The sequence below is a fragment of the Microcebus murinus genome, chromosome 5, assembly GCF_040939455.1.
Source record: "Microcebus murinus isolate Inina chromosome 5, M.murinus_Inina_mat1.0, whole genome shotgun sequence".
In the NCBI taxonomy this organism is placed as follows: domain Eukaryota; kingdom Metazoa; phylum Chordata; class Mammalia; order Primates; family Cheirogaleidae; genus Microcebus; species Microcebus murinus.
In genome coordinates, this window is record NC_134108.1 from 106657875 (window position 1) to 106678479 (window position 20605).

Genomic DNA, 20605 nt, shown 5'->3' on the forward strand with positions numbered 1-20605 from the left:
TTAACTAGGTAGGCATTCCACTGCACCACTGTTGATGCCATCTATGATGTCATCTATGATGTCATGGTGGCAGCCATCACCATTGCAGCCCACAGACTGGGCAGTCCTCAGGGTCTCTTGAATTGTTCCAGAGAGTTCTCTGGCTAAAGATTGGTGCTGCATTTGTCTGGCAATGTTGACAATCTCATCAAAGGTGGTATTTCTGTTGTGTTTAATGTTTTTCTGTTTCTTTTGGTCTCTTAGTGGTTCCTTGAGGGCTTTGAAGATCAGGGCAGAGACAGAAGGTACCACTTCAATCTGGGCCTGTCTGTTCTGAATAGTTTCACTGTAATCCTCAGACCCTTCCAGTCACCGGTTGCCTTGGCGATGTCATCACCAACCTTATTTGGAGACAGACCCAGGGGGCCGATGTTGGGGGCCAGGACAGATGTGGCACCGACTTTGCTACCGGTGCACCTCAGGTACACAACTTTGATCTCGTTGGGGTCAAACTTAGGCAGTATGGTGGAGGCAGCTGGTGTCAAATGAACCTGGACTTGGGATAATAGAAGAAAGTTGCACCTTGCCTTCCTCCTAGCCAAAAACCAAAAGCTGTCCCACTTAATGAAATTTAGAGCCTTGGACAGAATGCATGGAAAACTACCCGAGTAAATGGTAGCAGGATTATGGGGGAAAGAAACCAGAAGTCAAAGACCTTCCAAATCAAGGGTGAGTTTCCCAATTTCTCCCCCTCTGATATCTTCCAGCATAGAATGAAAAGCAGCCTAAAATGCACATTTTTTTGCGCAACAATGGCAACAATGTGAATATAGTTAACACCATTGAATTGTACACTGTTAAATTAAATTAGGCCTAAATCTGACTCTGTACATAGCATGCTGTAACCTAATGTAACATGTAAACAAATTATAACCTAAATTGAGAGTGTATTCTTTTAAAAAGTAGCTGAGTTTTATCTAATCAGACAATCATAGCAGGCAAGCTTTCAGCCAGTCACAGGCTGGAAACTGGCAAAACATATCCAAATAAGTCAAATACCAAACTGTAACCAGTCAGGCTATTATTGTATGTCATTTCCTTTTTCTTTCTATAAATCCTGCCTGCCTATATTGCTGGTTTAGGGTGCTGCCTGATTCGTGAATTGTTTCTTTGCTGAAATAATCTCTGCTAAATTTAATTTACTTAAAATTTTCTTTTAACAACACTTAAAAATGGTTAAGATGGTAAATTTTCTGTTATGTGCTTTTACCATAATTAAAAGAACAGCCATATCTAAGACTTAGGAGTGAAGACTCTTAAAATGAATAGAAAGATAGTAAGTCTCTGCAGAGAAATAGAAGATAATAAAAACAAAACAAATGGGAATTTTAGAATTAAAAAATTCAGTATCAGAAACAAAAATTCACTAGATGGTCTCAGTAGCAGAATGGAGATGGCAGAGGGATAGTTACTAAACTCAAAGAGAGATCTATGAAAAGTATCCAACCTGAAAACAAAGAGAAAAAAAGCATTAGGCCTCCAAAAGGCCTAATGCTCACATTATCAGAGTTGTACAAGGAAAGGGAGTAGAAAAAATATTTGATGCAGAAAAAAATATTTGAAGAACCAATGACTTCAAATGTCCAAAAGATGGCAAAAGACATAAATTTACAGATCCAAGAAGTACAGAAACTCCAAAATGGTAAATGCCCAGAGAAATCCACTCACCAACGCATATTTAAACTGCTGAAAACTAAATGCAAAGAAAATATCTTGAAAACAGCCAGAGAAAGTTGTTAGAATCAAGATGGAGTTACTTGGGTTAAAAACTCTGACAAATAGAACAAGGAAATCCCATGAGGGAATGTACTCATGCATAAATGCCTGATAACAGGAGTTATCACAAAAGACTGCAAAAATCACAACCTTGCACAAAGGCCATCACAACCTAACAACAATAACAATACATCTGCAAGGACATCTACCCTGCATCTACCTCTCCAACCTCTAACTGACACCAACCTTGTTATTGATCCTTGTAGCCGAGGATAATCATCTCAAAACAATTTTATAATCCTCTTCATTTTTCCTTAAGAAATTTTTGTGGCGGCCAGGTGTGGTGGCTTGCACCTGTAATTCCAGTACTTTGGGATGCCAAGGCAGGAGGATTGCTTGAGCCCAGGAGTTCAAGATCAGCCTGGACAAGATAGAAAGATCCCATATCTACAAAAAAAAAAAATTTAATTAGCCAGGAGTGGTGGTGCACACCTGTAGTCCTAGCTCCTTGAGAGGCTGACACAGGAGGATCTCTTGAGCCCAGGAGTTGAAGGTTGCAGTGAGCCATGATGATGCCAGTGCACTCCAGCCTGGGCAACAGAGCAAGAACCTATCTTTTAAAAAAATTCTTTTCCTTTACCTGCCTGAATATGCACATGGTTTATTGCAGTACCCATATTCCCATTGTAATGCCTATTCCCAAATAAACATCATTTTCTTACAGAGTCTCCCTCTCTGTTTATTATTTAGGTGGACAAAACTATGCATCACATATACGGGAAAACAACTACAATGACTTTGGATTTTATATCAGAAGCCATGGAGGCCAAAAAAGTATTGGAAAAAAATGGGCCTGAAAGAAAGTAACAGTCAATCTGGAATTCTATATCCAGTGAAAATATCCATCAGGCGTGAAGGCAAACTAAAGACATTCTCAGAGGAAGGAAAACTAAGAATTAATCACCAGCACATATTTTGTAAAATAAAGGTTCAAGAAACTTATTCAGGCTGAAAAGCAATGATAACAGAGGAAAACTAGAAGTGTTAGGAATAAAGGAAAAGCAATAAAAGTGATAATTAGCTAGATAAATATATAATAGACAATTTTTCTCCTTTTAAGTTCTTACAAATATACATGATGGTTGAAAGCAAAACATGTAACATTGTCTGATGGGTTTTCAATGTATGTAGATGTAACAGATGCAACAACTACAACATAAATGTGGGACATCATGGGGACCTATAAGGTTATAAGTTTTCTACATTCCACTGAAAGTGGTGAAATATATATTTTGTGAAAAGTTATACATAAATTACAATTTTGGGAATGGCAGAGTGAGGACCTCTGAAAATCCTCCATACAAGCAAGGAGAATACTAGCAAAACTGTCAAAATTGGCAAGAGAAGATTCTGGGAAGAGGGCAAAATAGGAAGCACCAAGAATTTGGCTTCCTACCTAGACAAAAATTACACTGGTAGAACCTGTCCAATGTCATTATTATAGACTCTGGAGTCTATTGACAGCATGCAATATCCAGAGGAAGGCAAGAATGGTAAATTTCAGTTAATTTTGGTCCATCTCAGCTCTTAGCACAGTAGCAGCTACTCATTGCCCAGCACTGAGCCACATGGCAGGCAGCTGTGCACATGTTCCTGGTACAGCTCGCAAACAGCTTACAGGAGCCAAGGTAGGCAAAAAGGATTTTGTCCTCCAACTGTGATGGATCTGTGCTCTGATCATTGATTAGTACTTCTGATCACAGAGGTGCAAATAAAGGGGTCCTGTGTGATCAGAAAATTTGCTTGCACCACCCATTCTTGTGTGCCTCCCCCAACCTTTGTTGCAAGCCTCTCCAATTCTGGCTGAAGTGACTTCCAGAGGATTTAAAGGGATGGTGCTCTTTTCACTTTTCCCCTTCATTTTTTTTTTTTATTTTTCCCATTTTGGGACCCCGACATTAAAGACTAAGACATTCAAAAACAATTGTATATGTGAGGAAAATTAGAAAGTGACCACAAATGCCCAGGGAAAGGCTCAGAAGAAAACCCTGATAAGACTTTATTCCTGAGGGTGATCTTTGGCACAGAAATAGCTTGTAATAATGATAATAAAACAAGTAGAAAAACCCTGAGGAAGGGGAGAATACACTTTCTAGAGTTACCACTGTATCAGATTCAAATGTCTAATTTTCAACAAAAATTCACAAGGCATACAAAGAAACAGAAAAGTATAGTACATTCAAAGGAAAAAAAATCAACAAAACCTGTTCCTGAACAAAAAAAGATCTGATGGAAGCTATACTAGATAAAGATTTTAAAAAACAACTATCTTAAAAATGCTCAAAGAATTAAAAGAAGATGTGGAAAAAGTCAAGAAAACAATGTATTAACAAAATGGAGGCCAGGCACAGTGGCTCATGCCTGTAATCCTAGCACTCTGGGAGGCCAAGGTGGACAGATTGCTCGAGGTCAGGAATTTGAAACCAGCCTGAGCAAGAACGAGACCCCATCTCTACTAGAAATAGAAAGAAATTAATTGGCCAACTAATATATATAGAAAAAAATTAGCCAGGCATGGTGGCGAATGCCTGTAGTCCCAGCTACTTGGGAGGCTGAGGCAGCAGGATTGCTTGAGCCCAGGAGTTTGAGGTTGCTGTGAGCTAGGCTGACGCCATGACATTCACACTAGCCTGGACAACAAAGCAAGACTTTGTCTCAGAAAACAACAACAACAAAAATGGAAATATCAGTTAACACATAGAAAACCTAAAAAGAAACCAAAAAGAAATTCAAGAACTGAAAATACTATAATTGAAATAAAAAGTTCACTAGAGGATTCAAAGTCAGATTTGCACAGGCCGAAGAAACAGCAAATTTGAAGATAAGACAATGGGAATTATTAAGCCTGAGAAACAGAAAGAAAAAAGACTGAAGAAACATGAATAGAGTCTAAGGGGCCTGTGAGACACTGCCTAAGGGGCCTCTGTTGGTATGAGCAGACCATTGTGAGAGCATCAGAAGGACAAAAACAAAACAGGAACAAAAGCAAAAAAAACAAAAATAAAAACAAACAAAAAGTATTTGATGAAATAATGACTGAAAACTTCCCAAATTTGATGGATATAAACATCTAAGGAGCTTAACAAACTCCAAGTAAGATGAACTTAAAGAGGCCCATACTGAGACACATTATAATCAAATTTTCAAAAGACAAAGAATATCTTGAAAGCAACAAGAGAAATGGAACTCTTCACATACAAAGAATCCCTAATAAGATTAACAGAACATTTCTCACCAGAAACTTTGGAGGCCAGAAAGCAATGGACCAATATATTCAATGTGCTAAGAGAAAAAAAGAAAACCTGTCAACCAAGAATTCTACATTTAGCAAAATTGTCCCTCAAAAGCAAAGGAAAAGTTAAGACATTCCCAGATAAATAAAAGCTGAGGGAATTTGTTACCACTAGATCTGTGGTAGCTCACTCCTATAATCCTAGCAATTTGGGAGGCTGAGGTGGGAGGATTGTTTGAGGCCAGGAGTTTGAGACCAGCCTGAGCATGAGCAAGACGCTATCTCTACAAAAAATAGAAAAATTATCCAGGTGTGGTGTCATGCACCTGCAGTCCCAGCTACTTGGGAGGCTGCAGCAGCAGGACTGCTTAAGCCTAGGAGTTTGAGGTTGCTATAATGAGGCCACTGCACTACAACCTGGGTGGCAGAACAAGACCCTATCTCAAAAAAAAAAAATTCTAAACGAAGTCTTGCAGGGTGAAATGAAATGACACTAGACAGTAACTTGAAGCTCTATGAAGAAATAAAGATTACAATAAAAGTAAATACATGGATAATTATAAAAGCTAATATTATTGTAACAAATATGAACACTTTTGTTTTCTACATGATATGAGAAGAATACATTAATAAATAATTATTGGTCTGAAAGTATTATTTTAAATTTGGGTTCTAACTCCACATTTTGTTTTCTATATAATTTAAGAGACTAATGCATTTTTAAAATAGTTTATGTTTAGAGGCACAGAATATATAATTTTATGACATCAACAACCAAAGTGGGTGGGGATGAAGTTGTAATGGAACAGAGTTTTTTGTATGTTATTGAAGTTAATCTGGCATAAATTAAAATTAGAGTATCATCACCTTAGGATGCTAAATGTAATACTTAATGGTAATGAAGAAAATAGCTATGGAATACCACAAAAATAAATGAGAAAGGAATTTAAACATTTCACTACAAAAAAATCCATAAAACAAAATAGAACAGTAATTCAGGAAATAAGGGACAAAAAAAGCTATAAGGCATATAGAAAACATACAGAAAAATGACAGAAGTCCCCTACTTGTAATTACTTTAAATGTAAAGAAATTAACTCTCCAATCAAAAGACAAAGATTGGCCGGGCGCGGTGGCTCACGCCTGTAATCCTAGCTCTCTGGGAGGCCGAGGCGGGTGGATTGCTCAAGGTCAGGAGTTCAAAACCAGCCTGAGCAAGAGCGAGACCCCGTCTCTACTATAAATAGAAAGAAATTAATTGGCCAACTGATATGTATATAAAAAATTAGCCGGGCATGGTGGCGCATGCCTGTAGTCCCAGCTACTCGGGAGGCTGAGGCAGAAGGATCGCTCGAGCCCAGGAGTTTGAGGTTGCTGTGAGCTAGGCTGACGCCACGGCACTCACTCTAGCCTGGACAACAAAGTGAGACTCTGTCTCAAAAAAAAAAAAAAAAAAGACAAAGATTGGAAGAAAGGGTAAAAACACATGACCCAACTATATGGTGTCTACAAGAGACCTACTTTAGATCCAAAGACACAAATAGATTGAAAGTAAAAGGATGGAAGAAGATATTCCATAAAAACAATAGCCAAAAGAGCATATGGGTAGCTATACTAATATCAAACAAAATAGACTTTAAATCAACAAGTTTATAAGGCACAAAGAAGGACATTATACATTAAAGGTTCACTATAGCAAGAAGATATAATAATAACAAATATTTTCACACCTAATGACAGGTCATCAAAATATATGATGCAAAAACTGAGAGAATTGAAGGAATAATAGACAGTTCTACAATAATAGTTGGAGACTTCAATATCCCACTCTCAGTAATGGTTAGCACAATCAGACAAAAGGTAAGGAAATACAGGACTTAAGTAGCACAATAAATTAATTAGATCTAACAGATCTAATACAGAACACTCTACCCAAAAGCAACAGTATACATATTCTTCTCAAGTGCACATGGAACATTTTCCAGGATAGACCACATGTTAGGCCACAAATGACATATCAGTAGATTAAAAAATATGGAAATCATACAAAGTGTCTTCTCCAATCTTCTCCAAGATGGAGTCAGAAATCAATAAAAGAAGTTAAAACCCGAAATTTCAAAAATTTGTGGAAATTAAACAATGGACTCTTAAGCAACCAATGGATCAAAGAATAAATAAGAAAGCTAGAAAATACTTAGAGATGAATGAAAATAAAAACACAACACATCAAGACTTATGAGACACAGTAAAAGCAGCACTAAGGAGGAAATTTATAGCTATAAATGTTTATGCTAAAAAACAAGAAAGGGCTGGGTGAGGTGGCTCACACCTATAATCCTAGCACTATGAGAGGCCCAGGTTTGAGCTCAGAAGTTCGAGACCAGCCTAAGCAAGAGTGAGACCCCATCTCCACTAAAAAATAGAAAGAAATTAATTGGCCAACTAAATATATATATATATATATATATATATATATATATATATACATATATATATATATATATATATATATTATAAATTAGCCATGGCTGGACGTGGTGGCTCACACCTGTAATCCTAGCACTCTGGGAGGCAGAGGTGGGAGGATCACTCAAGGTCAGTAGTTTGAAACCAGCCTGAGCAAGAGCGAGACCCTGTCTCTACTAAAAATAGAAAGAAGTTAATTGGCCAACTAAAAATATATAAAAAAAAAATTAGCCAGGCATGATGGTACAGGTACTTGGGAGACTGAGGCAGGAGGATCATTTGAGCCCAGGAGTTTGAGGTTGCTGTGAGCTAGGCTGACACCATGGCACTCTAGCCTGGGCAACAGAGTGAGACTCTGTCTCAAAAAAAAAAAAAAAAAAAAATTAGCCAGGTATGATGACGCATGCCTTAGTTCCAGCTACTTGGGAGGCTAAGGCAGGAGAATTGCTTGAGCCCAGGACTTGGAGGTTGCTGTGAGCTAGGCTGATGTCACAGCACTCTAGCCCAGGCAACAGAGTGAGACTCTGTCTCAGAAAAAAAAAAAAAAAAAACAAGAAAAGATCTAACATCAGCAACTAACTTTACAACTGAAGAAACCAAGAAAAAAGAACAAACTAAACCCAAACTAAACCAAAAGCTGGTAGATAGAAGGAAATAATAAAGATAGAGCAGAGATAAACAAAATAGAGAATAGAAAAACAATAAGAGAAAATCAATGAAATCAAAAGTACCAACTCTAGAAAAATAAAAAGGATTATAAGAGAGTACTGTGAACAACTGTATGCCAACAAATTGGATAACCTAGATAAAATGGATAAATTCATAGAAATACAAAACCTATCAAGACTAAATTAAATAAATCACAAAGAAATAAAAAATTTGACTGTGCTTATAATTAGTAAGGAGACTGAATCAGTAATCAAAAAATCTCCTGAAAAAGAAAAGCCTTAGACCTGATGGTTTCACAGGTGAATTCCACCAAATGTTTAAAAAAGAACTAATTCTGCCATGTGTGGTGGCTCACACCTTTAATTCCAGCACTGTGGGAGGCCAAAATGAGAGGCTCACCTGAGGCCAGAAGTTCAAGACAAGCCTGGGCAACATAGCGAGACCCCATCCTACAAAAAATAGAAAAATTAGCTGGGTGTTGTGCCACGAAACTATAGTCCCAGCTATTCTGGAGGCTAAGACAGGAGGATCACTTGAGCCCAGGAGTTTGAGGTTGCTGTGAGCTATGATGACACCACTTCATTCTAGCCCAGGTGACAAAATGAGACCCTACCTAATTTAAAAAAAAAAGAAAGAAAGAAAAGAAAAAGAACTAATTCTAATCCTTCTTAAATTTTTTTCAAAAAATTGATCAGGCCCAGCATGGGGCTCATGTCTGTAATCCCATCATTTTGGCCAGAGGATTGCTTAAGACCAGGAGTTTGAGACCAGCCTGGGCAACACAGAGAGACCCCATTTATACAAGAAATAGAAAAATTAGGCATGGTGGTGCATGCTTGTAATCCCAGCTGCTTGGGAGGCTGAGGTAGGAGGATCACTTGAGCCCAGGAGTTTGACGCTGCAGTGAGCTGTGATCACACCACTGCACTCCAGCCTAAAATACGGATGAGACCACGTCTCAACAACAACAACAACAAAAAACCTCAACAGGAGGGGACACTTCCTAACTCATTCTATGAAGCCAGCATTACCCTGATACCAAAGCCAGACAAAGACACTGTAAGAAAAAAATACTACAGACCGATATCCCTCATGCAAATTGATGCAAACATCTTTAAAAAAAAAACTAGCAAACTAAAGATAGCATCATATTAAAAGGATTATACACCATGACCGGGAGAGATGCAAGGGTTGTTTGGAATACAAGGATTATTCAACATATGAAAATCAATCAATGTAATACACCATATTAACAAAATGGAGGGGAAAAAAAACACATGATCACCTTAACTAATGCAGAAAAAGCATTCAATAGAATTCAACACCATTTTATGATAAAAACAACTCAACAAACTAGAGATAGAATGAAACTATCTCAATATAATAAGAGGCATATATGAACAACCCACAGTAAACATCATACTCAATGGTGAAGAGTTTTCTTTAACATCGGAAACAAGACAAGGATGCCCGCATTCGCCATTTCTATTCACCATAGCACTGGAAGTTCTAGCCAGAGTAATTAGGCAAGAAAAAGAAATGAAAGGCATCTAAATTGGAAAGAGAGAAGTAGAATTAATCTCTGTTCACAGATGATATTATTTTAAATATAGAAAAGCCTAAAGATACCACAAAAAAAGTTGTGAGAGCTAACAAATGAATTCAGCAAAATAGCAGGATACAAAGCCAATACATGAAAATCTGTTGCATTTCTATACACTATCAATGAACAATCTGAAAAATAAAATACAAAAACAATTCCATTTATAATAGCATCAAAATGAATAAAATACTTAGGAATTAACTGAACCAAGGAGGTAAAATATTTGTACAGTGAAAACTACAAAATATTTCTGAAAAAAAGTAGACACACATGATGGGAAATCCACTCCATGTTAATGGATTGGAAGATTAATACTGTTAAGATGTCATGGCCGGGCGCGGTGGCTCAAGCCTGTAATCCTAGCACTCTGGGAGGCCGAGGCAGGCGGATTACTCCAGGTCAGGAGTTCGAAACCAACCTGAGCAAGAGCGAGACCCCGTCTCTACTATAAATAGAAAGAAATTAATTGGCCAACTAATATATATATAGAAAAATTAGCCGGGCATGGTGGCACATGCCTGTAGTCCCAGCTACTCGGGAGGCTGAGGCAGAAGGATTGCTTGAGCCAGGAGTTTGAGGTTGCTGTGAGCTAGGCTGACGCCATGGCACTCACTCTAGCCTGGGCAACAAAGCGAGACTCTGTCTCAAAAAAAAAAAAAAAAAAGATGTCAATACTACCCAAAGCAATCTACAGATTTAATGTACTCCTTATCAAAATCACAATGATTTTTTTTTTGCAGAAATAGGAAAACCCATACTAAAATTCATATGAAATTTCAAAAGATTTCGAATAACCAAAACAATCTTGAAAAAGAAAAACAAAACTGAAGAAGTCACAATTTCTGGTTTCAAAACTTACTACAAAACTACAGTAAACAAAACATTGTGATACTGGCATAAAGTCTGACATGCAGACCAATGAAATAGAATAGAGTACCCAGAAATAAACCCTTCCATATATGATTAAATGATTTTTGACAAGGGAGCCAAGACCATTCAATGGGGAAAGGACAGTCATTACAACAAATAGTGCTGAGAAAACTAGATATTCACATCCAAAAGAAAGACATTGGATTTTTATGTAACACCATATGCAAAAATTAAAATATATCAAAGACCTAAACACAAGAGCTAAAACTATAAAACTCCTAAAAGAAAACATAGGACAAAATCTTCACAATAGTAGATTTGGCACTGATTTCTTTGATATGATGCCAAAGACACAGGCAACAACAGTAACAAAAATAGACAAATTGAACTTTGTGAAAATTTAAAAATTTTGTGCATCAAAAGACAATATAAACAGAGTGAAAAAATAACCCACAGGATGGGAAAAAATATTTTCAAATTATAAATCTGATAAGAGATTAATATCCAGAATACATAGATAACTCCTGAAACTAAACAACAAAAAGACAAAAGACCTGATTAACAAATGGGCAAAGACTTAGACATTTATTCTAAGTGATATGCAAATAGCCAGTAAGTACATGAAAAGATGCCCAACATCACTAATCATTAGAGAAATGTAAATCAAAACTACAATGAGATACTACCTCACACCCATTAGGATGACTATTAAACAAAAGAAAAGAAAAAGTTTTAGCAAGGATGTAGAGTAATTGGAACCTTGTGTACTGTCAGTGGTAACATAAAATGGTATAGCTGCGGTGGAAAACAGTATGGCAGTTTCTCAAAAAATTAAACATAGAATTATAATATGATCTAGAAATTTCACTTCTAGAAATTATGCCCCCCCAAAATTGAAAGCAGGATCTTCAAGAGATATTTGTTTACCCATGTTCACAGCAGTATTGTTCAAATAGCTAAAATGTGGAAGCAATTGTGGTGTCTATTGACAGATAAATGGATAAACAAAATGTGGTATATCCATACAATATATATAATTTTTTTTAAAGGCTGGTCAAGTGAAGCAGTGGGAATGATATACAAATATTATCCAGCCCTAAAAAGGAAGGAAATTCTTCTGGATGTGGTGGCTCACATCTGTAATCCCAACACTTTGGGAGGCTAAACCAGGGGGATCATGTGAGGCCAGGAATTTGAAACCAGTCTGGCCAACATAGCAAGACCCAGTCTCCACACACGTAAATTTTTTTAATTAGCTGGGTGTGGTGGCATTCACCTGTAGTCCCAACTGCTTAGAAGGCTAAGGAAGGGGAATTGCTTGACCTCAGGAATTTGAGGCTGCAGTGAGCTATGATTGCACCACTGCACTAGCCTGGGTAACAGAACAAGACTGTCTCAAAAAGAAAAGGCAAGAAATTCTGCAATGTGCTACAACATTTGTGAAACTTGAGGACATTATGTCAAGTGAAATAAGATACATACTGTATGATTCCACTTATATGAGTTACTTAGAAAGTAGAATGGTGGCTGCCAGAGGCTGGTTATTTTTTAATGCATATAGAGTCTCAGTTTCACAAGATGAAAAGACATATGAAGATGGGTGGTGGAGATGGCCGCACAACATTGTGAATGTATTTAATAACACTGAACTGTACGCTTAAAAATGGTAAGAAGAAAATTTTGTGTTATGTGTATTTTATGGCAATAAAAGAAATTGAAAACAAATTTAGCCTAGTCTCAAGCAATAATATCTGTGGGAGGAAAAAGAAAAACAGTCAAAATAAACTTTTTCAGAACTCTGGAAAATAACCAAAGGCTTAAAACAATTAAAAAAAATGTTTATTCAACAAAAATGGCTGGATCTCAGTAAGAACAGAGAGGGGTTTGTAGGTATTTTAACTTGTACTGATTTCACCCCCTTTTTGCCAGCTCCACGATAGCATTGAAATCCAACAGCCTACAACTATGGTAGCTGTGCAAACCAGGAATGTAACTTCCATTGGAGGGGACCAAAACAGGCTTTAGCTCCCCAAAAGCCCCAGCCCCAGAAAAATTTATCAATATTTGACCTGTCTGGCAGCTGTCTGAGAAACTCCATTCTTAGGGCTTGTCTTTATTTTACCTACCTCGGGGCTCACTCTGTGCAAACACCCCTATCTGTGGAGCATTGTCAAAAATACTCAGTGGCAATTGTTAACATTGCAGCTACCTGAGGTAGCACTACCAGTTGTTGCTAGCAAAAATCTTAACAAGATAACCTGGAGAGTGAGATACCCATAGGTGGCTCAAAAAAACCCTATGGCTCAAAAAAAAAAAAAAAATTCCTAAGTGTCTAGAAGGCCACATGCATGTGCAGGGCTATGCAGAAGGCCCAGGAAAGACCTGAAAAAGCCCCAATCTCTAACTTTTTGGCTGACTCTGAGGCTCTACACAAGCAGGAAATGAAAGCTAAGACACAGTTGTAAACGCCTGCCAGAGCATTGAAGCCATAGCCCAACACACACACAGAGGACCTCAAAAAAGGCTGGAAGATTTATTGTTTCAAGGCACTCAAGTAAATCTATCCAGTCATTAGGCAAATATGAAGCTTACCAAGCAGAGATTCAGTAGCCCTGCATGACAAAGAATACAGATCACAGAATTAGTCCCAGAAAGTGACTAATAAAACAGCAATACAAACAAAGTTATGGGAATCTGATTTCCGGAGTCGCCACATTATTTTAAATGTTTGGTTTTCAACAAAAAAATTAAGAAACATGCAAAGAACTGGTAAAGTATGGCCTATGCACAGGGGTAAAAAAAGTAATCAATAGAAACTATACCTGAGGAAGCCCAGACATTGAACATATTAGGCCAAGACTTCATCAGTTATTATCAGTTATTATAAAAAAAAGCAGTTATTATATGTCCAAAGAAGTGGAGGAAACTATGTCTATAAAATTAAAAGAGTAGGAGGATAATGTCCCATCAAATAGAGAAAATTAATAAAGACACCAAATTATTTTTAAAATACCAAACAGAACTAAATTGTGTTCCCCAACATTCATATGTTGAAGCCCTAACTCGCAACATGACTATATTTGGAAATAGGGCTTTTAGGAGGTAATTAAAGTTAAATAAGGTCATAAAGATGGGGTCCTAATCTGATAGAACTGATGTCCTTATGAAAAGAGGAAGAGATCTTTTCCTCTCTTTCTCTCTTCCCCCTATTCATGCACACACTGAAGCAAGGTTGTGTGAACACACACAGAGAAGGTGGCCATTTGCAAGCCAGGAAGAAAACCCCCTCCAGAACCTGACCATCCTGGCTCTAGAACTTTGAGAAAATACATTTCTGTTTGCAGAGAAGAGGCAGGCCGGCAAGGATATTAGCTACTCCCCACGAAGCCAGGTCCCTTAGATAGGGGTTGCCACAGAGGACAAAAAAATTGATAGGAAATAGAATAAAAGAATACAGAGACTAAGGTATAGCTTATAGTTTTATATAAGAAGATCAGAATAAATAGCAGGGGTACTCAGGAGTCTGAACCATATCTCTGTGAATGGTCCAGCATTATGGATAGATTCACATAGGTTTTTACAATCACAGATATCAATTACCAGTTGTCAGGGTAACACATTTACATATGCAGTTGCTATAGGAATGGGATTACATAGTAACAGGTAGTGGGTTAGGGTCAAAAGTCCTCTCAAAGGGCTTTTAACAAATTCTAATCTATTTAGGTGAACAAATAGGTACAAAGTCTTTCAAGGGCTAATTTCTAAGTTCTAAGAGGTAGTTATCAATTAACAGGTGTAACAAAGAGATATAATGGCTCTATATTTCTTTCATCTAGTTATTGTGGACTCAAAGAAGACAGGAGAAAGCAGAAAGCCCATTTTGTACAAAACATGTTGTTTATAACCACAAGGGCGCATTTCTGGGCAAAGGGCACTCATTGTCTCCAGCTCCTATCCTGTGAGCCGGATATTTACCTGTTTTTGCCTTTCAAAAACAGGAAAGCTCCACAGATGAAATAACTGGGGAAGTCTCCCTTGAGAGCAGATCCTGATAAGCAACCTAATGAGCTCACATATTCCTTCAGGGCAAAACTCTGCAAACTCCTGTTTCTGTCTTTAATATAGCAATATTGGGCAATACAATAAAATAATGATCTTATGAGCCACATCTCATTAATTCCTCAATCATATTTCCCTAACATCTGTTGTTTAAGCCACCCAGTCTATGGTATTTTGTTATGGCAACCCTGGCTGACTAACACAGAGCTCACCAGCAGATTTGTTTTTCTTGTTGTTTTTTTTTTTTTTTTTTTGAGACAGAGTCTCGCTTTTTTGCCCAGGCTAGAGTGAGTGCCATGGCATCAGCCTAGCTCACAGCAACCTCAAACTCCTGGGCTCAAGTGATCCTCCTGCCTCAGCCTCCCAAGTAGCTGGGACTACAGGCATGCACCACCACGCCCAGCTAATTTTTTCTATATATATTAGTTGGCCAATTAATTTCTTTCTATTTATAGTAGAGACGGGGTCTCACTCTTGCTCAGGCTGGTTTTGAACTCCTGACCTCGAGCAATCCTCCCACCTGGGCCTCCCAGAGTGCTAGGATTACAGGCGTGAGCCACTGCACCTGGCTCACCAGCAGATTTGAATTGTCAAAAGAAATAATCACAAAATTGAAGTCAAATGAGATTATCTAGGCCAAGGAACAGAAAGAAATAATAATAAAGAAAAATGAACAAAGCCTCAGACACCTGGGAGACACCATCAAGTGTACCAACATACACATACTGGGAGCCCCATACAGACAGGATAGAAAGAAGAGCAGAAATAATATTTGAAGAAATATTAAGAATTGCAAAAAACTTCCCAAATTTGCTAAGAAGCATTAATCTACAGATATAAGAAGCTCAATGACATCAAAGTAGGATAAAGTCAGAGATTTGCACTCAGACATATCATAGTCTGAGTGTCAAAAGACAAAAAGAGAATCTTGAAAGCAAAAAGAGGCTCATCACATTTAATTCTTCTTCTTTTTTTTTACATAGAGACAGGGTCTCATTCTTGCTCAGGCTGGTCTCAAACTCCTGGTGTTCAAGTGATCCTCCTGCCTCAGCCTCCCAGAGTGCTAAGATTACAGGTGTGAGCCACCTCACCTGGCCTGCAACTCATCACATTTAAAGGAGCTTCAATAGGATTTACGGCTGACTTCTCATTAGAAACCATGGGAGCCAGAAGGTGGTGGGATGACATATTCAAATGATGAAAGAAAAAGACTCTTAACACCAAGAATTCTATATCCAAAAAAACTATCTTGCAAAAATGAAGGCAAAATAAAAACATTTTCAGATAAGCAAACACTGAGAGAGTTTGTCATTACCAGACCTGTCTCACAAAAAACACTGAAGAGTCCTTTGGGCTAAAATGAAAAACACTAGACAGTAAATTGAAACTACACCCAGGCAACAGAGCAAGACTCTGTCTCAAAAAAAAAAAAAAATCAGGAATGAAGCTATTATGAACACTCTCACCACTCTGGAAGTCCTAGACAGTGCAATAAGGCAGGGAGAAAAGGAATAGAATTGGAAAGGAAAGGAAAGTGCCCTATTCACACATGGCATGATGTCTACATAGAAAATCCCAAAGAATCTCCCAGAAAAGCTCCTAGAATTAATAAATGAGTTTTAAAAGATTGCAGAATTCAAAGTTAACAGTCAAAAATCAATGCTTATATATACTAGGAATTAACAATTAGGAATTGAAAACTTCTAAAAATGTAATTTATAATGTCTTCAAGAGAATGAAATAATCTCACATAACTTGTGCAGGATATATCTGCTAACAAAAAAACTACAAAATGTTGATGAAATAAAGAAAAAAATACCTATAGAGAGAGAATAACACATTCATGAAATGGAAGACTAAACAATTAAGATGCAAATTATCTCTAAATGATCTATTGATTTAGTGCAATTCCAGTGAAAATCCTAGCAGAAATTTTTGTAGCTATAGACACATGGATTCTATTAATATAATTTATGTGGAAAGGCAAAGGAGCTTGGATAGTGAGAAAAAATTGTGGAAAATAATAAAGCTTGAAGGTTCATACTCCCTGATTTTCAGCCTTACTATAGGCTGGGTGCGGTGGCCCATGCATGTAATCCTAGCACTCTGGGAAACCAAAGCAGGCAGATTGCTAATCAAAGGAGTTTGAGACCAGCCTGAGCAAGAGCCAGATCCCATCTCTCCTAAAAATAGAAAAATTAGCCGGGCGTGGTGGTGCATGCCTATAGTCTCAGCTACTCGGGAGGCTGAGGCAGGAGGATTGCTTGAGCCCAGGAGACTGAGGTTGCTGTGAGCTAGGCTGACACCACAGCACTCTAGCCTGGGCAACAGAGTGAGACACTTTCTCAAAAAAAAGAAAAAGAAAGACTACTTAAATAAATCATGATCCATAAAAGAAAACATTGATAAATTGGACTGCATCAAAATTGAAAACTGTTGTTCTGTAAAAGACACTGTGTGAAGAAGATGAGAAGAGAAGGTACAGACTGGGAGATAATATATGAAAATCATTTATCCCACAATGAACTTGCATCCAGAATACATAAAGAACTCTCAATATTCAACAGTAAGAAAACAACCCAATTTTTAAGATGAGTAAAAGAGTTGAACAGATAGTTCATCAGAGAAAATATAAGCACTTGAAAATATGCTCAACAATCATTAGCCATTATGGAAACGCAGATTAAAACCCTGGCAAGATGCACACCTATTAGAATGGCCACAATTAAAAAAGATTTTATTTCCGCATATTATGAGGGTACAAATGTTTAGGTTACATATATTGCCTTTGCCCCACTGAGTCAGGGCTTCAACATGTCCATCCCCCAGGCACACTGCACCTATAGGTGTGAATATACCCATCCCCTTCTCCCCACTCCCTTCTGCCTGACACTGTTGAATGTTACTACCATATGTGCACTTAAGTCTCAATCAGTTAATACCAGTTTGCTGGTGAGTACATGTGGTGCTTGTTTTTCCATTCTTGTGATACTTCACTTAGTAGAATGGGTTCCAGAGCTATCCAGGATAGTGTAAGAGGTGCTAGCTAGATCACTATTGTTTTTTGTGACTGAGTAGAACTCCATGGTATACATATACCACATTTTATTAATCCACTCATGTATTGATGGGCACTTGGGTTGTTTCCACATCTTTGCAACTGTGAATTGTGCTGCTATAAACATTCTAGTGCAGATGTCTTTTTTATAGAATGTCTTTTTTTTCTTTGGGTAGATGCCCAGTAATGGGATTGCTGGATCAAATGGTAGTTCTACTTTTAGATCTCTGAGGTATCTCCATATTGCTTTCCACAGAGGCTGCACTCGTTTGCAGTCCCACCAGCAGTGTAGGAGTGTTCCTATCTCTCCACATCCACACCAACATTTATTGTTTTGGGACTTTTTTTTTTTTTTTTTTGAGACAGAGTCTCGCTTTGTTGCCCAGGCTAGAGTGAGTGCCATGGCGTTAGCCTAGCTCACAGCAACCTCAAACTCCTGGGCTCAAGCAATCCTCCTGCCTCAGCCTCCCAAGTAGCTGGGACTACAGGCATTCGCCACCATGCCCGGCTAATTTTTTGTATATATTAGTTGGCCAATTAATTTCTTTCTATTTATAGTAGAGACGGGGTCTCGCTCTTGCTCAGGCTGGTTTCGAACTCCTGACCTCGAGCAATCCGCCCACCTCGGCCTCCCAGAGGGCTAGGATTACAGGCGTGAGCCACTGCGCCCGGCCTGTTTTGGGACTTTTTGATAAAGGCCATTCTCACACGGGATAAGTGATATCTCATTGTGGTTTTGATTTGCAATTCCCTGATGATTAGAGATGGTAAGCATTTTTTCATATGTTTGTTAGCCAGAATGGCCACAATTTTTTTAAAACCCTGACAATACCAAGTGCTGGAGAAGATGTAAAGCAACTTGAACTGTTATACATGCTGGTGGGAATGCAAAATGGTACAGGCACTCTGGATAACAGTTTGGCAGTTTTTTATAACAAAACTTAAACACATACTTACCTTATGACCCAGCAGACCCACTTAGCTATTTACCTTAGATAAATGAACTCATTCTCACGGGAAAACCAAATGTTTATACCAGCTCTATTCATAATTGTCAAAATCTGGAAACAACTCAAATGTACGTCAACAGGAGAATGAATAAACAAACTGTATGCAACTATGGAATATTTATACAAGCAATAAAAATGAACAAACTATTGACATATGCAATGACATGAAAGAATTTCAAATGCCCAGTGGAAGAAGGCAGGCTCCAGTGGTTACATACTACATGATGCTTCTGCAAGTTTTCTGCACGACCTTCAGTAAAAGACAAAAACTTTGAGACAAAGACTAGATCAGTGGTTGCTAGGGCTTAGGAATAGGAGGAGAGTTTGACAACAGAACAAAGGGGAATCTAATATGAGGATTGTTTAGGGTGATGGAACTGTTCTGCATTTTGACTGTGGTGGCGGTTACACACAGCTATACAGGCGTTAAAACTTATAGAACTGTACACCAAAAAGTCAATCTAACTGTATGATATTCGTTATCAAGAAAATGCAAATCAAAACCACCACAATCAAATACTTCACACCCACCAGAATGGCTAAAATTAAATATACAGACAAAACCAAATGCTGACAGGGGACGGAGCAACGTAATTCCCACACATTGCCGTGGGAGTGTAAAATGGTAGAACTATTTTGGAAATCACTGTGGCAATTTTTCATGAAGCTAAATATACACCTACTCTATGGCCCAGCAATTTTACCTCTAGTTATTTACAAGAGAATGAAAACATATGCACACAAAAAAGCTTATACATGAGTGTTCATAGCAGCTTTACTCATAACCACCTCAAAAATAAAATGCTATACAGAAAAAGCTAGGCACAGAGAAGTCTATATTCCATGATTCCATTTATACAAAGTTCAAGAACAGTCAAACCGAATCTGTGGTGATACTGGAACAATGGTTGGCTCTGGGACAGAGGAACTGACCAAAAAGAAGTATGAAGGAACTTTCTGGGGTGCTGGAAATATTTTATATCTTGATTGATTTGGTGGTTACACAGGTACATATGTTGTCAAGACCCATGGAATCATTCATGTAAGATCTGTGGTTTCGCTGAATGTAAAATTTAGCTCAATAAAAAAATGTAACATCTATATGGTGTGTGTGTGTGACAGAGAGAGAGAGAGAGAGAAAGAAGTCTGTTATTTAGCTTAAATAAGGAAATTAAGTTGTGAGATGGTCTTCAACATGCATGTTTTGTTGGGCATTCAATCAATTTTTAATTTTTGTTTCAATGGACATAAGTGTCGAAAATCCCCTTGCATAGATTCAAAACCCATTGTTGCAAATAGAATTAGAGCTTCTAGAGTATTTTTTAAATCAAGGCAAGAATAATCCTTTTTCAAGGAATGCAATAAATCTCTAAGGATTTTTTAGTTAAACTCCAACTGTATTTTTTTTTTGTCCTAAGATCAATGAATTCATCTTCAGTTAGGAATTCATCTTAACATCTTTGATGCAGTTTATATAAGAAAGAAATGGATTGCATATCTGTGGTTCAACTTAGAAGTCATCAGGATAGAAGTAGCTTTTGGAAGACTTCTGAAGTGTTCTAGAAATTTACAGATTTCTCTTTTCAGAGAAAATGACAAGAGAATTTTGTGTTACAACTCCATCCTAGAGAAGCATATCCTCCAGCTTTTTCCTTATTGACCACTTAACCAAGAATGTTTTTTATTTTTTTAGGAACATCCATAATGTTGATTTCATAACATTGAATTGAAAGGTTCAACTGATTCACGTGGTTAAAAGTATCTGCCAAGTAAGCCGACATGTTGATAACATTTTTTTCTCATAATATCCCAAGAGTGGATTT

The 20605-nt window shown here is 37.7% G+C and overlaps 1 pseudogene; it reads right to left on the minus strand.

The window, feature by feature from the left end:
• On the minus strand, positions 1–1715 carry LOC105861412 (large ribosomal subunit protein uL11 pseudogene; annotated as a pseudogene).
• Between the last annotated feature and the right edge of the window lie 18890 nt (positions 1716–20605).